This window comes from Stomoxys calcitrans, chromosome 3 (assembly GCF_963082655.1).
Source record: "Stomoxys calcitrans chromosome 3, idStoCalc2.1, whole genome shotgun sequence".
Taxonomy (NCBI): domain Eukaryota; kingdom Metazoa; phylum Arthropoda; class Insecta; order Diptera; family Muscidae; genus Stomoxys; species Stomoxys calcitrans.
In genome coordinates, this window is record NC_081554.1 from 60762160 (window position 1) to 60778748 (window position 16589).

Genomic DNA, 16589 nt, shown 5'->3' on the forward strand with positions numbered 1-16589 from the left:
AAAAACGGTGATTGATATTCTCATTTTCATGATTGAATCAGTTTCAATTAAAAACTTAATTGTATCAATTAATTTCGTGATTGAAACCGATTTTTATGTATATGCACATTACCTTTACCTCTTGTTGGACCTTCGGAGTATATGCCTCTGTGGTTAGAAGATCTTTAAGGCTACTTTTATCATAGTATCCGAACATTATCAACCTCTTTGTTCCTATTTTTTTTTTGTCTCCACAAGTTCCATGGAACATCAAGTTTCTCGTATTTTTCGTTGATTTCCCTCGATTTTGTGCCTTGATATGCTTTGGACAACACATTGTTATCCTTCCTACAGAGAATATTTAGATGCCGTCCCCTTAAAGGACCTATTCGGATAAAACTTGGCATCGATGTTGTAAGTCATATGAAAGGGTTTTAAGCCAAATTTCAGCCAAATCAGGTGAAAATTGATGTTTCAATCAAGTCAAATCCGGGAATCGGGTTATATGGGGACTATATATGTTTATAGACCCATTCGTATCATATTTGGCATGGATGTTGGAAGTCATAACACAAGTCTTTGTTCCAAATTTAAGCCAAATCGGCTGAAAATTTAGGCTTCTAGAGGCTCAAGAAGTCAAATCCGGGAATTGGGTTAAATGGGGGCTATATTCAAATCTGAATCGATATAACCCATTTCCAATCCCCAACGACCTACATCGATAGGAAGTGTCTGTGCAAAGTTTCAAGCAGCCAGCTTTACGTGTTCGACAGACGGACGGATGGACACGGCCAGATAGACCGAGAATGTCGAGACGATTCGGAATATATATACTTTATGGGGTCGCAGATCAATATTTTGAGGTGTTACAAACGGAATGCCTAGATAAGCACTCCCCCATCCTATGGTGGTGGGTATAAAAGATTTCAGCGGTGGTTATCCCTTTACTAATGCTGGCTACAGTTGTGAAGTATTCTGACATTGAAACTTCTCTACCGAGTGGTGTCGCTATGCGGCACTCTGTTTCGATTCGGCACAAAAAAGGAGGCCCTTTATCATTGATCTTAAACTTTAATCGGACTGAACTTGTTGATATGAGAACAGTATCCCCTGTTGTTTAGTGGAATGTCAATGGAAAATTTAGTTTAGTAGTAGGATGATTGACATATCCATAGGCATCCAATGGTTGGCACAACCGAACTTAACACATTTTGACTTGTGTTTATACCCACCACCAAAGAATGCCATACCATTTACAATACATCGAAATGTTAATTTCCGACCTTATATGGTATTTTTTTCTTGGTCCTCGTAAAAGTTCAAAACGATCTAGCCATGTCCGTCCGTCCGTCTGCCTGTTGAAATCACTTTGGAGTCATTAAAAACGAAGATATTGGTCCATAGGCAGGCTAAGTTCGAAAAGGGGCTATATATATATAAATATAATCCAGATCGATCTGTATCGTAATACAGTCCCATATTGACCAATCTCCAATCTTCATGGGTCCTAGACCTATAAAAGGCTACAATTATTGCTCGATTTTCCTAAAATTTGGCACAATGACTTGTGCTGGTATGCTCGACATCCGTGCTTAGTATGGTACGTATCAGTATATATCTTGATATAGCCCCCATATGGTCCGACCTCCCGGTTAAGGATCTTATGTTCATAAAAGCTGCATTTATTAGTCGATTGGGCTAAAAGTTGGCGCAACGATTTGCGCTAAGATCCTCAGCGTTGGTGCCGAATATTCAAATCGATTTTTATCTTAGTATAGCTCTCATATAGACTGATCTCTCGATTTAAGGTCTCTGGCCGATAATAGCTGCATTTTTTGTCCAATTTCGCACAGGGAGATGTGTTCTGCCTTTCGACGTCCGTGGCAAGTTTGGTTCAGGTCGGATCATACTTCTATATAGCTGCCATAGGTTCAGAATCATGCATTTTTCACCAAATTTTAAAGAAATGTTGTTTATATATACCAGAGGTGGTGGGTATGCAAAGGTCGGTCCGGCTGAACTTAATGTCCCTTTACTTGTTTTATTAAGGAATTGAGTTTCTTTCTTCACATTTCCTCCCTTCATATATATAAAATAATGTCAATATTGTAAACGATTCTTTATAACAACCTTCCCATAAAGTGTGCCCTAAAAACGGGGTTCAAACACGAAATCTAAGAAAATCTAATTTAGCCATTATAAGTGAAATAATAATACCTTCTTCTTAACTCATTATATATGTGGTTCTAAACGAATGTGTGCCTGTACGTGGTTTTTTGTTAATGTATCGGTTTATGCTATGCAGATTGGCATCCACCACTGGCACACAAAAATGTATGCCTTTTACGTTACATATACAAACTTATGAGCGAATACACACAACATAAATCTGTATGAAAAGCGAATGGAGTGGATAACTGATATTATCTTTTGTGCCAATAATAAAATATGGACTCAATACATTATACCCAGTCTACGTTTGGCAAGCAGCCCATTCACACGTATTCTCACACTCCCTCTCTCACACACATGCACACATCCATACAGTTTGAGCCTGAAGCCCAGCGAAGCTTTCTTAAATCATATACATGATGATGTGAGCGCAAACACACTCACACCTTACATCTGTGTAATAATAACACTTTCGGACGTTAATGCAAAAGACTTGGATATACACACGTACACATTATGGTCACAGACACACACACACTTACAGCAAGAACGTGATAATGTTACATTCAATTCATATTTTCTCCCTTTCCCTTTCAATATTTGGCCAACATACAATGCCACACTACCATTCACTTTGGTTAAACACAGACACTATGATTTGGGTTTGGGAACATTTGTTGAGTGTGTGTGTGTGTGAGAGTTTATATTGCTGTATATCCTTTCATATCTTTTGTTCCTTCCGATTTTGCTACAATGATTTGAATGCTTAGTTTTGCTGTTGCATTATTGAACCTAGAATAATGTTCACATGAAAATTAAAGAGGTGGGTATAGTCATGCTGAGTTCTAATAGAATTTTACCACTATGCCGAAGAACAAGGAGGCAAACCCATGGCAGCCGGTTGTACGCACCGGATTGACCAGATGGAATTTTCATCGGCAAGAGCTGCTGCTTCAGTGTACGTGTTCGTTCTTTTTTCGTCATGGGAGAGGCATATCCCGGAGTGTTTTCTCCCTGCTCGCTTTTGGTCCATGCCGGGATGGAAAAGAACCACTGACCCTGGTTCTGTTCGGTTTGCCAGAACCGCCTCCATCATCGTTTGTTGTCGGTGAGGTGTAACCGGTGCATAGTGTGAGTACATTTCCGATCTTGATCTGGCCTTACGTCACTACAGGAGTATAGTCAAACTGAATATGTTGCAAGGTGTTGTGCGAACATAGACTGCAGTGCGTCACCAGCGTCATCGTCATCGGACTATGCGACCCCCCGATCTCTGCCGTGCGGCAATATACGCAACAGCAGCATCCCAGCCTCAATATTGCCAGGCCAGTGCCCGGAAGTGTGTCTTGTTTGCAATTGAATTGCAATGGTCTGAGAGGCAAGATCGACGAGATAGTGGATTTTATGAGTCGGAGGTCGGAAAATATTTGTTGCGGCGATCCAGGAGACAAAGCTGAGCAACACCCTCAGCTTGCACAATAGTCACGCATAAAATGTGCTACGTAAGAATCGTTTATGGAACGGAGTTGGAGGATTGACCTTCGTGATATACCGCTCCGTGCAGTATAGACCCATCTCGTCTGCACCTGGTGCTAGTGACCCCTACATGGAGTGCATGGGAATAGGAGTCAGGTCCTGTACTGCCGAGATAGAGCTATACAACGAGTACATACCGCCGGTTGCTGGCTGTGACCCAATTAATGGTCAGGCTTGCAAGGCAGACATAAGTGGGCTACTATCTGTCGATAATCATCTGGTTCTAGAAGACTTTAATGGACATCACGTTCCATGACATTCTCCCCTAGATAACGAACAGCGGGGCATAGCTTTGGCAGTGTAGATTGCATGGTGAATGTAGATGCTCCCGCTAGGATTACGATGAGGTGTAGCAGCTCGCCAGACATATCCATTGCATTCCCTGATCTGTGACGTAACCTGGCAAGCCTTCATTTATTTGAGTTCAGACCACCTCCTCATAATGCTGACCATTGAGCGACCACCCGACTTCATAACATCCGAGGCCCCCCCCCTCGAATATGCAAGTTGCCGAGAGGAAATTCCGATACATAATTAACGCAGCAGCCGCTGGCTTTATACCAGCCGGTCGAATACCCCAAGTGCGGCCCAATTTCCCGTCAAAAGCAGTGGTACTCGCAGACCAGCGTGATGGGATTTGTGTTATGGACCCCACTAACCCCAGAATCAGCAAGCTGTATAAACAGGGTAGTCAAAGAACATAGGAGAAATTTGTGGCTGGAACACTTTGAGCAATGTAACTTAAGCATCGGTTTAGGCAAGCTGTGGTCTACTGTTAAGTAACTCCCGAACCCCGGGAGTAGACGGGATGAGAGGACCTCAGTCACTTTGGCGATGTAACCGTGATTGATCCGAAGAGATGCGCCAGGTTGTTCAACCATCAATTTATTGTGCATCCCGAGAGTGACAGGGGAAGTAGGAGAGCCATTCGTCGAATCCGTGGTCTCCGAGCCGATGGATAGCCATCACCATTTACCGTGGACGAAGTTTCGTATGCCATCTGTGGCACCAAAACATCCAAGGCGTTGGGCCCGACAGAATCTGGATCTACCTGGAGTTTAGTACCTTATAAGTTCCCTATGTCTAGAAAATGGGCAGAGTGATCCCGCTGCTGAAGTCTGGAAAGGACCCAAGCTTGGAGAAGTCGTATACACCGATCTCCTTTCTCTTACTGGTAGTCAAGACGCTTGAGGCACTACTCCTCCCGAGGCTCGTAGGAAAATTTCCCTTCGCCGAGCATCAGCATGGATTTCGAAGACGGCATATCACAACAACTGGTTTGCATGCCATCACCGCATACATTTGCTGTGGTTTCAATCTGCCTTGACCATGTGATAGAACGGTCCTAGTGCCACTGGACCTATCGAAGGCATTCGACACGGTCAGCCATAAAAAATTATTTGAGGCATCGCCAACATGTCCCTCCAGCCAGGCCTGAAACGCTGGGTTGCGATTTATCTGTGTGGTCGCCAGTCATTTGTGGAATTTAGGGATAAGAAGTCGAAGCACCGTAGACAGAAGCAGGGAGTTCCCTAATAATAGAATAATAATATTCAGATCTATCGGAACGCCGATCTTCAAGCGGCGTCGGGCTGACTCCTCAGTTCTCACGGGGACCACCTCTATCAGGAGACAAAGTGCGAAAACATAACTATATGCTGTCTAAGCAATACCTCCTGGACTGTTATCGCAGAGACCATCCAAATCGTCATCATCTTGTGGATAGGTATTCTCCGCCCAGAAGCCTTAAGGTGGATCTATATGATCTAGAGCTAGATCAAACAGCATATAAAGTGAGTCTTAACAAAATTCATGCAGAGCGGTGAATAGCCACTGGTTGAATGTTGTCCTTGGAGAACAACCGCCATCCATTGCAAGATATTGACCTCCCTCCGGCAAAACAGATATTCGACGAAAGAAATCACGGCCGTGGGCTGGGATAAGACAAAATGAGCGAAAAGGAATTCCTTGCTGAAATGCTGAGGAGAATTGGAAGGCACTAGTGAGTCATCTTGGTTACGCTACTTACACCTTGCAGAGAATAACCGGCAGAGGGCTAGGAGGAATATTGGGGAGCCCTGGGCAGGTTCAAGATCAGACACGAATAGTGAAGATAAGATCTTTCGCGATATTCTGTGGAGAATTGGAAGGCACTGGTAAGGCATCTAGGTTTAGAAAAGTGCTCTCCCAACACGCCGAGTTCTCTGAGAAGGGAGGACGGAACTAACACCAAGAGCAACCAGTAGCCCGTGGAGACACATTTCACAAGCAGCCTGGATAGGATCGCAATCAAAAGATCTCTGTATCCACAGAAACTTCATCAACGGAGACTTTATTGGGGACATAATAGACAAGAAGAAGGAAACTAGTGGGCGATTCTCTCTTTCTAGCCATTTAAATCGGCAGGACCGAATGGAATCTTTTCGATGCCACCGCCAGAGTACATTGGAGTTACTCTATCATGAGGGAGCCTGATATTTTCCTACATAGCAAGGGCATTGAGAGAGGTGAGTGTGGTTTTTGTCCCCAAAGTGGGAAAAATTAGCACAGAAAGGCGAAGGATTATAACCCTGGAAGGGCTGATAGACCTGAAAGTAAAAGAGGAACTGAAACCGCGGAACTTTAGTGGGTTGGGGTCATCAGGTATCTCTCAAAGGAAGGTCGGTAGAAACGACCGTCAACAACCGGAGACGGTTGTAGTGTTTAAGAAGGCGAACACCTCAGTCCTCACGGATGGATTCAAAGTGGGTTTGGGAGTCTACTCCGCGACATTCGAATTTGGTATGTCAGTGAGGCTGGCGGAAATCTTTGCCATTACCATAGCCACATATGAAATATTGGGAAGGGATTGCGTCTTCGACACTTAAGGACGAACGAAAATGCCATGAAGGGCTCCTAGAGGATGAGATAAAAATTAAAATTTGCCCTTGAACATTCCATTAAGGAACAGGGGCAAATTTCTCCTATATCAATGAGTGCTGTCTGATTCAAGTTTAAACTCAATGATTGACGGCCTCCTTTTTATAGCCAAGTCCGAAAGGTGTGCCGCAATGCGACACTTTTTTGGGGAGAAGTTTTTACATGGCTGCCATACCAAATGATACAATACCTCACAAACAACGACAGCATTAAAAGGGGATAACCACCAATAACCAGTCGATAATCTTGTACTAGGTCTTTTTTTCTAAACTTTTTGAATCAGCCTCGTTTATCTTATGCGTCTGCTTGGGTCTATACTATTATGGCCATAGTTGTCGTTAAAGGACAATCCCTTGGTAATAGGACTCTAGGGTATATCGTATACGCCGGAATGGCATACCCTTCCAGCGCACAATCACACTCACTCCAACACTTACACTGGTAAGGAACTGTAGCTCCATCAGCTACAACACCTAAACTATTCATTGTGCATATGCGTATAGGATAATTTGCCTTGTCCCCCAACTAAACTTGCGCCAATTGTGTCAATTTTTCATATGTGTAACTGTGGAAGTGAGAGGTGGGATGCTAGAAAGTGTGATTGTGTGGCAAACAGTGTGGTTGAAATTTTTCGTTTACTTTTCTCCATTGTCGTAGATGGTATTGCAAGATACCAAAATCTGTCACTTTCATAGCTTTTTCCTTCTTATCTCAAGTGGGTATTTCTTGGGGACTCTAACTTCAACCACACCACCCATCTGCTATGTATCCTTTGCTGTTCGTTTTCCCTGGCTATAAGCATGGTTGTATTTCTTTGTTCTGTTGTCCAGCCAAAGGAGTAACCGAAGGGATAATAGAAAAAATGAAATGTTGTTGGGTTGCAGTGGCTCAATTACACTGAGAAGAAAGAAGTCATTTCGACAATGGATGATTCTCATATTTTTCTTTACGGACAACATCTGAGAAGGTGAAAAATCGAGAAAACTGATATTTATGTTAATAAAATATCAAAAATCCTAAGTGACGTATGATAACATATGAATTTTGTGCCAGTCTGAGCCACAGCAACTTACACTTTGCCCCTTTTTATACCCACCACCGTAGGATAGGGGGAATATTCACTTAGTCATTCCGTTTGCAACACATCGAAATATCAATTTCTGACCTTACAAAGTATATATATTTCGGATCGTCGTAAAATTCTAAGACGATTTAACGATGTCCGTGTGTCTGTCCGTCCGTCTGTTGTAATCACTCTAGAGCCTTCAAAAATTGAGATTTACTTTACTTGGCTATGACAGAATATTTGTTCCACTAGCCGAACGTAGAATAGCGTTCCCAGTGCATCGATCTTCTGCGCTCATTCTAAAATCTCTGACACCAAGTTTCAAGGTGTCTCCCACCACTTAATCTTTCCATCGGGCTTTTGGTCTTCCCGGTTTGCGTGTACCACCGTGTTTGCCTTTAAAAGACTTCTTTGCTGAAGCTTCTTCATTCTGACAACATGACCTAGCCAACGCAGCCGTTGTATTTTGATGCGTGTAACTATGCTATTGTCGTCATACAGCTCGTAGTTTATAAGTCGCCTATATTCTCCGTTAACGCAAACTGGTCCATATATTTTACGAAGAATCTTTCTCCCAAATACTCCAATCGCTGCCTCATCTGCTTTCACAAGTACCCATGCTTCAGAACCATATAACAGCACGGGTAGTATTAGTGTCTTGTATAATGTAATCCTCGTCTGTCGAGAGGTGGCCTTGTTTCTAAACTGCCTACTTAGTCCAAAGTAGCATCTGTTTGCCAGTATTATTCTTCGCTTAATCTCAAAACTGGTGTCATTCGTTTCGGTTACGGCGGTGCCGATGTAGATAAAGTTACTGACTGTCTCAAAGTTCTGGTTCTCAACTTTCTCCATTTTATTTATCTGCTCGGTTGTGCAAGGCTTTTTGGGAGATGAAACCATCCATTTCGTCTTATCTCCATTTACTGCCAGACCCATTTTCACCGACTCTCTTTCGATTCTTTCAAACGCTGCAGTTGCTACTTCCGGTGACCGACCTATGATATCGATGTCGTCGGCATAGGCGAGTAGCAAGTGCTCTCTTGTGATAAGTGTGCCATATCTATTCACATCTGCATGTCGTATAATCTTCTCCAGCAGGATATTAAAGAGATCACAGGATAGGCTGTCTCCTTGTCTGAAACCTCGTTTGGTATTAAGTGACTCGGAGAGATTCTTTCCTATTCTTACTGAGGAACGCGTATCAGCAAGTGTCATCCTGCAGAGTCTTAATAATTTTGCTGGGATACCAAACTCAGACATGACTTGAAATACCTATGAACATAAATAAGTATCGAAGGCGGCTTTGTAGTCAACAAAGACCTAAATATGGTTCAGATCGGACTTTTTTTTAGATATAGCTGCCATATAGACCGATCTCCCGATAAATGTCGTACCGAAGGCCATAAAAGTTTTTTTTTTTATCCGAATTCGTTGAAATTTGGAATAGTGCGTAGTTCAATGCCTCCCAACATCCGACCCAAAAATGTTACAGATCGGACTATATTAAGATATAGCTGCCATATATACCGATCTACCGATAAGGGGTCTGAAGCTCATAAAATCTTTATTTTTTAACCGATTTCGGTAAAATTTGCAAAAGTGGGTTATTTTAAACTTCCCGAAATCTGACCTAAATATGGTTCAGATCGGACTATGTTTGGATATAGCTGCTATATAGACCGATCTGCCGATAAAGGGTCTGAAGCCCATAAAAGCTTTATTTTTTAACCGATTTCGGTAAAATTTGAAATAGTGAGTAGGTTAAGACTTCCCAATATCCGACCTAAATATGGTTCTGGTTCCCCAGTAGGATATTAAAGAGATCACAGGATAGGCTGTCTCCTTGTCTGAAACCTCGTTTGGTATTAAATGGTTCGGAGAGATTCTTTCCTATTCTTACTGAGGAACGCGTATCAGCAAGTGTCATCCTGCAGAGTCTTATTAATTTTGCTGGGATACCAAACTCAGACATGACTTGAAATTCCTATGAACATAAAGAAGTATCGAAGGCGGCTTTGTAGTCAACAAAGAGATGGTAGGTGTTGATTTGTCCTTCTCGGGTCTTTTCCAGGATTTGGTGCAGTGTGCATATCTGGTCTAGGGTGGATTTGCCAGGTCTAAAGCCGCATTGATTGGGCCCAATTATCTCACTGACTTTAGGTTTTAATCTTTCACACAGTACGCTCGAGAGTATCTTGTATGCGATGGGGAGGAGACTTATTCCTCTGTAATTGGCCCATTCCGACTTGTCTCCTTTCTTGTGTACGGCACATAGTATGCTGAGGTTCCAATCATCGGGTATGCGTTCTTCTAGTCAGATTGCGCAAATAAGCTGATGCATACGCCTTATCAGCGTGTCGCCTCCGGTCTTAAATAGTTCAGCGGGTAACCCGTCGGCTCCTGCTGCCTTGTTGTTCTTTAGTCGAGTTACTGCTACTTGGACCTCATTCTGAGTAGGAGGTAAACATTCTATACCATCATCAGGGATTGGTTCTGCGGTATCCTCTTCGCCGCCAACATCGGACACTAGCAGTTGGGTAAAATGTTCTTTCCATGTCCTCAGCATGTTATCTGTGTCAGTTACCAGATTTCCTTCTTTGTCTCTGCAGGAGAATGTGCCTGCACCAAAGCCATCTGTTTGATGTTTAATTCTTTGGTAGAATTTCCGGACTTAATTCTGACTCCTGTACATCTCAATTCGCTCACACTCACGTCTTTCCATTTCCTTTTTCTTTCTGCGGAAAAGACGTTTCTCCTCTCTCCTTTCCTCCCGATACCTCTTCTTCATCTGGCGCATTGCTACTGATTGCAGGGTTGCTCTATATGCCGCATTCTTGGCTTCAGCAGCATCTCGACACTCTTGGTCGTACCATGGGTTTCTTGGAGGAGGCTTCCGGTACCCAAGTACGGATTTCGCGCCATTTTCCAAAAGTTGAGATATTGAGCTAAAATTTGGCACAGATACATTTTATTGATGCATGCTGGTTAAGTTCTTGAACAGGCCAAATCGGACCATATTTGGATATAGCTATTGGGTTGCCCAAAAAGTAATTGGGGATTTTTCATATAGTCGGCGTTGACAAATTTTTTCACAGCTTGTGACTCTGTAATTTCATTCTTTCTTCTGTCAGTTATCAGCTGTTACTTTTAGCTTGCTTTAGAAAAAAAGTTTAAAAAAAGGTGGATTTGATTAAGTTTCATTCTAAGTTTTATTGAAAATGCATTTACTTTCTTTTTAAAAATCCGCAATTACTTTTTGGGCAACCCAATATATAGACCGATCTCCGGATAAAGGGTCTGAAGGCCATAAAAGCTTTATTTTTTATCCGATTTCGCTGAAATTAAGAACAGTGCGCAGTTTTAAGCTTCCCAACATCCGTCCCAAATATGGTACAGATCGGACTATATTTAGATATAGCTGTCATATAGACCGATCTCCCGATAAAGGGTCTGAAGCCCATAAAAGCTTTATTTATTACCCGATTTCGCTGAAATTTAAAACAGTTGGTTATTTTAAGCCTTCCGACATCTGACCTAAATATGGTTCAGATCGGACTTTTTTTTAGATATAGCTGCCATATAGACCGATCTCCCGATAAATGTCGTACCGAAGGCCATAAAAGTTTTTTTTTTTATCCGAATTCGTTGAAATTTGGAATAGTGCGTAGTTCAATGCCTCCCAACATCCGACCCAAAAATGTTACAGATCGGACTATATTTAGATATAGCTGCCATATATACCGATCTACCGATAAGGGGTCTGAAGCCCATAAAATCTTTATTTTTTAACCGATTTCGGTAAAATTTGAAATAGTGAGTAGGTTAAGACCTCCCGAAATCTGACCTAAATATGGTTCAGATCGGACTATGTTTGGATATAGCTGCTATATAGACCGATCTGCCGATAAAGGGTCTGAAGCCCATAAAAGCTTTATTTTTTAACCGATTTCGGTAAAATTTGAAATAGTGAGTAGGTTAAGACCTCCCAATATACGACCTAAATATGGTTCTGATCGGACTATATTTAGATATAGCTGCCATATAGACTGATCTCCCGATAAAGGGTCTGAAGCCCATAAAAGCTTTATTTTTATTCGAATTTACTGAAATTTGGAATAGTGCGTAGTTCTAAGCCTCCCAGCATTCGACCCAAATATGGTTCAGATAGGACCATATTTAGATATAGTTGCCATATAGACCGATCTGCCGCTAAGGGGTCTGAAGCCCATAAAAGCTTTATTTTTTAACCGATTTCGGTAAAATTTGAAACAGTGAGTTTTTCTGAGCCTCACGATATCCGACCTTTATATGGTTCATCTCAGTTTATAATTGGATATATCTGCCAAAAAGACCAATGTTTTGTTCTACAATAGTGACATATATATTAGACCACTCAATATCTGTAGTAGTAGCAGAGTGTGGTACACTGAGGCGGCAGCCCTTGCCGATGAAGGAATTCATCGGGTCAATCCGGTACATACAACCGGCTGCCATGGGATTGAATTGGAGTGTCGAATTGGAGTTATCCCATTTTCACCGGATTGTGACGAAAGTGGATTTACATATATACCCGAGGTGGAGGGTATCCAAAGTTCGGCCCGGCCGAACTTAATGCCTTTTTACTTGTCTGATTGTTTTTTGCTAGTTGGGAGGCTAGGATTCTTGTGGTAAACTTCATTCCAGATTAAATTGGCTTACGGCGAATAGTAAAGATATCTCAGATGAGAATCGCATATTCAATTAAGGAAAGATTACTATTCTCATCTGACATACAAGCCATCTCTCAGAAGGCTAGTTTCTATATAAGATTGTTATTAATATAACATCCCACCTACTGTGAAGGGATAAAAATTGCTCTACACGAAAACCAATGCAAATTTTTCACCGTGTAAATAATATCTGTGTCGAATTGGAGTTATCCCATTTTCACCGGATTGTGACGAAAGTGGATTTACATATATACCCGAGGTGGTGGGTATCCAAAGTTCGGCCCGGCCGAACTTAATGCCTTTTTAGTTGTCTGATTGTTTTTTGCTAGTTGGGAGGCTAGGATTCTTGTGGTAAACTTCATTCCAGATTAAATTGGCTTACGGCGAATAGTAAAGATATCTCAGATGAGAATCGCATATTCAATTAAGGAAAGATTACTATTCTCATCTGACATACAAGCCATCTCTCAGAAGGCTAGTTTCTATATAAGATTGTTATTAATATAACATCCCACCTACTGTGAAGGGATAAAAATTGCTCTTCACGAAAACCAATGCAAATTTTCACCGTGTAAATAAGGTGTCCCCTTCTTATATGCTGTTCTTGAAAATTCAATTTTGCCAACACATTGTATAAAAAATGAAATAATAAAAAAAAAACGAATATACATATTTTAATATTTTGTTTATCCTTTCGTTTATTGCTTCATTTCAAAAAAATTGAATGGACGTAGAAGAGAAAACATTAAATGAGATTTTGATAGTTTACATAAATAAAAATGCATATGTAAATCTTGTGTGCTTGCTTGTGTAAAAGAAAATTTAATTAAGCAAACTTTGTTGTAGGTAAGTAAAGTTTATGGAAAATCTCATACATTTGCATTGATGCTTAAAATTGCAAAGAAAATCTTTAAGATTGTAACCAAAATGTTTGACATGGCATCATATCAACTCGGCATGAACGAAATGAAGACGTCGCACAGTGGCAGAATTTCAATTTTTTTGGGGCAAAAATCGTATCTTTTGAACCAATTAAGATAAGTGAATGATTTAAACGGTGTAAGAAAGATCACTGTTCAGGCTATGAAATGAATGTCTGAAAAGGGTGCTACGCTTTGTAGCTGCTTGTTGTAGATTCAATTGTGTATAACAAAATATTGGTCTTTTTAGTAGCTATATCTAAAAATAAACCGATCTGAACCATATACAACGCAGATGTCGAAAGCCTAACATAAGTCACTGTGTCAAATTTCAGTGAAATCGGATTATAAATGCGCCTTTTATGAAGCCAAGACTTTAAATTGAGATGTCGGTCTATATGACAGCTATATCCAAATCTGGACCGATTTGGGCCAAGTTGTAGATAAATTTCGAAGAGCCTAACACAATTCACTGTTTCAAAATTTCAGCTAAATCAGATAATAAATGTGGCTTTTATGGGCCTAAAACCCTAAATCGGCGGATTGGTCTATATGACAGCTTTATACAAATCTGGACCGTTCTGAGCCAAATTGACGAAGGATGTCGAAGGGCCTAACATAACTCACTGTCCCAAATTTCAGCAAAATCGGATAATAAATGTGGCTTTTATGGGCCTAAGACCCCAAGTCGGCGGATCGGTCTATATGGGGGCTATATCAAGATTAGGAATTCCGTGCTACTCCCCCCGAACCAATTGCAATTACGCATCAATTAAATGAAATTTAACATAAGAGCGCGATGCTGATATTTTTAAGGGCTACGTGAGCGGGTGGACGCCCCACCCCACATACCCCTCAAACTGGACATATTGGTATATTATGGCAAAAAGGGGGCTCAAATATGATATCTGTTTTAAAGCCAAGTGTTTCAGGGACGACTCATCTCATACATTGCCCCTGAACCACATATACATACCTGCTATAGCAATATGTAGCTCAAATGTGGTTTTTGGCAGTGGAGTATGAATTTTATGTCCACTTTCGGGGCAAAGGGTTTGGCTACTTTAATTCACCATCAAAAGCAAGATCTAACATCCAAACTTTAATGGGCGGAACCTTCCCTTACCCTATTTTCAAAAATGCCAGAAATCGGAGATGGGTGGGGTGATTTACGGGAAATTTTTTTGTTTTTAATAACTCAAAAATAGAAACTTGTTATACTTACTTAAGGGGGTCTGAGGGTCTTGCAGTGAAAGAAGGAGATTAATGTCTTCTCTGAGGATGGGAAAATCCGCATCATTTGGGTGCCGGGCCATAACGGAGTAAGAGAAAATGAAAGGGCAGACGATTTGGCGGTGAAGGCCAGAGGACTGCCGTCAATAAACTTGGCTAACCCGAAGCCTTTCGGGTCGACGCAGTCCGAGTTAAGGGAGTGGGCGACGAATGCGCATGCATCATTGTGGAACAGCGAAACGGTCGGTAGGACGGCATAAATCCTGTGGGAGGATCCTGATCATGAGAAGACGTGGCTATTACTGAAAGGAAGTAAGAAGGATGTCAGTATAGCTATTGGTATCATAACGGTGCACATAGGACTACGAGCTCATTTATGTAAAATTGGATCGGTAAGTGATAGCATGTGTATGGCATGCGGGGAAGATGATGAGACGTTGGAGTATTTCCTTTGCCACTGGCCGGTTTTCGTGTCTAACAGATACCGGCACATAGGTGGGGACACAATACCAGACATGAACCAACTTTGGGGAGTGGTATTGAAAACAATTAAGGATTTTGTAAGTAGCACGGAATTCCTAACTTAAAATTGTCTTTTTAGAGGTTACTTTATAGTTTTTAGAGCTCATAACAAGCCCAATACTGGCTCAGGTGTATGTCCATAGTGGCATGGGGCGAATTAATATCTGCACCCTCTTTTCAACCTAAGCTAACCTACGTAAGGGGTGGCGGAATGAAAATTTACAATATTTGGCTGAAATGAAAGGTATTTGAAACTAGAGCACGAATTTAGTGCACCATACCCCAAAAAAACCCATACCGGACTTATTTACCGACCATATCAATATAAGGCTCAAATGAAAGAAGTTTGGGAGTAGAGCACCTATATGAAATCCACATTGGGGGGAAATATCTGAAAGGCCGTACCAGTACCCCCATACATGAATTTTTTCCTGACGTCGCCAGCATAGGCCTCAGATAAAATAAGAGGTGTATAAATATCGCCCGATTTTCACTGCTAGAGCCACTGCAAGCGGATTTATTGACCAACCTTCCCAACATTTTTTACAACGCTTTCCTCGACGACTTCCACAATATCTAGTTTGCTCGAAATCGGTTCAGATTTAGATATAGCTCCCGTGTATATGTTCGTCCCATTTTTAGAAATATTGTAATAAACGCTCATTTGTTAACCGATTTTCTAGAAATTCGTCGGAAAGATTTTCTAATGACTCTCGATATTGCTGTTGAATTTCGTAGACATCGGTTCAGATTTAAATATAGCTATCATATATATATATATATTGGGTTGCCCAAAAAGTAATTGCGGATTTTTCATATAGTCGGCGTTGACAAATTTTTTTACAGCTTGTGACTCTGTAATTGCATTCTTTCTTCTGTCAGTTATCAGCTGTTACTTTTAGCTTTCTTTAGAAAAAAAGTATATTTGATTAAAGTTCATTCTAAGCTTTATTAAAAATGCATTTACTTTCTTTCAAAAAATCCGCAATTACTTTTTAGGCAACCCAATATATCGCGCGATTTTTACTCATACAGTCACTGCAACCGCATGTATTGACCAATGTTGTCAACATTGTGTACTGCGCTTCCCCCGACGACTACCACAAGTATCTAAGAAGTTTGCTAGAAATCGTTTCAGATTTAAATATAGCTCCCATATATATGTTCGTCAGATTTGTAATAATGTTGTCATTTGTCCGCCGTATTTATTACTGTTTGAACATATTTGCTCGAAATTTAATACGGATTGTTTAATAACCCATCTGAAAACATGCTCCGAGGTGCATCAAAATTGGTTCAGAATTAGATATAGCTCCCACTTTGTACCTATAGTGTAGGTGTAGGGTATTATAAAGTCGGCACAGCCCGACTTTTACTTTTCCTTACTGGGTTTTAAATTGAAAATTCATAATTAATAAAAAATCGAATTTTATGCGATTCATATGACTTAAAAATGAGTCCTTATTGATTTTTTATTCACTAAACTAAAGTTGAATGTGTCAACCAGCGAATAAAATATTCAGAAAAACTCCT

At 41.0% G+C, this 16589-nt stretch overlaps 1 protein-coding gene across 3 annotated transcripts in view; it reads left to right on the forward strand.

Moving 5' to 3' along the window:
* The window catches only part of LOC106088598 (uncharacterized), a 225434-nt gene that overhangs the window by 119803 nt on the left and 89042 nt on the right, over nucleotides 1-16589 (forward strand). The gene's annotated exons all lie outside the window — the stretch shown is intronic.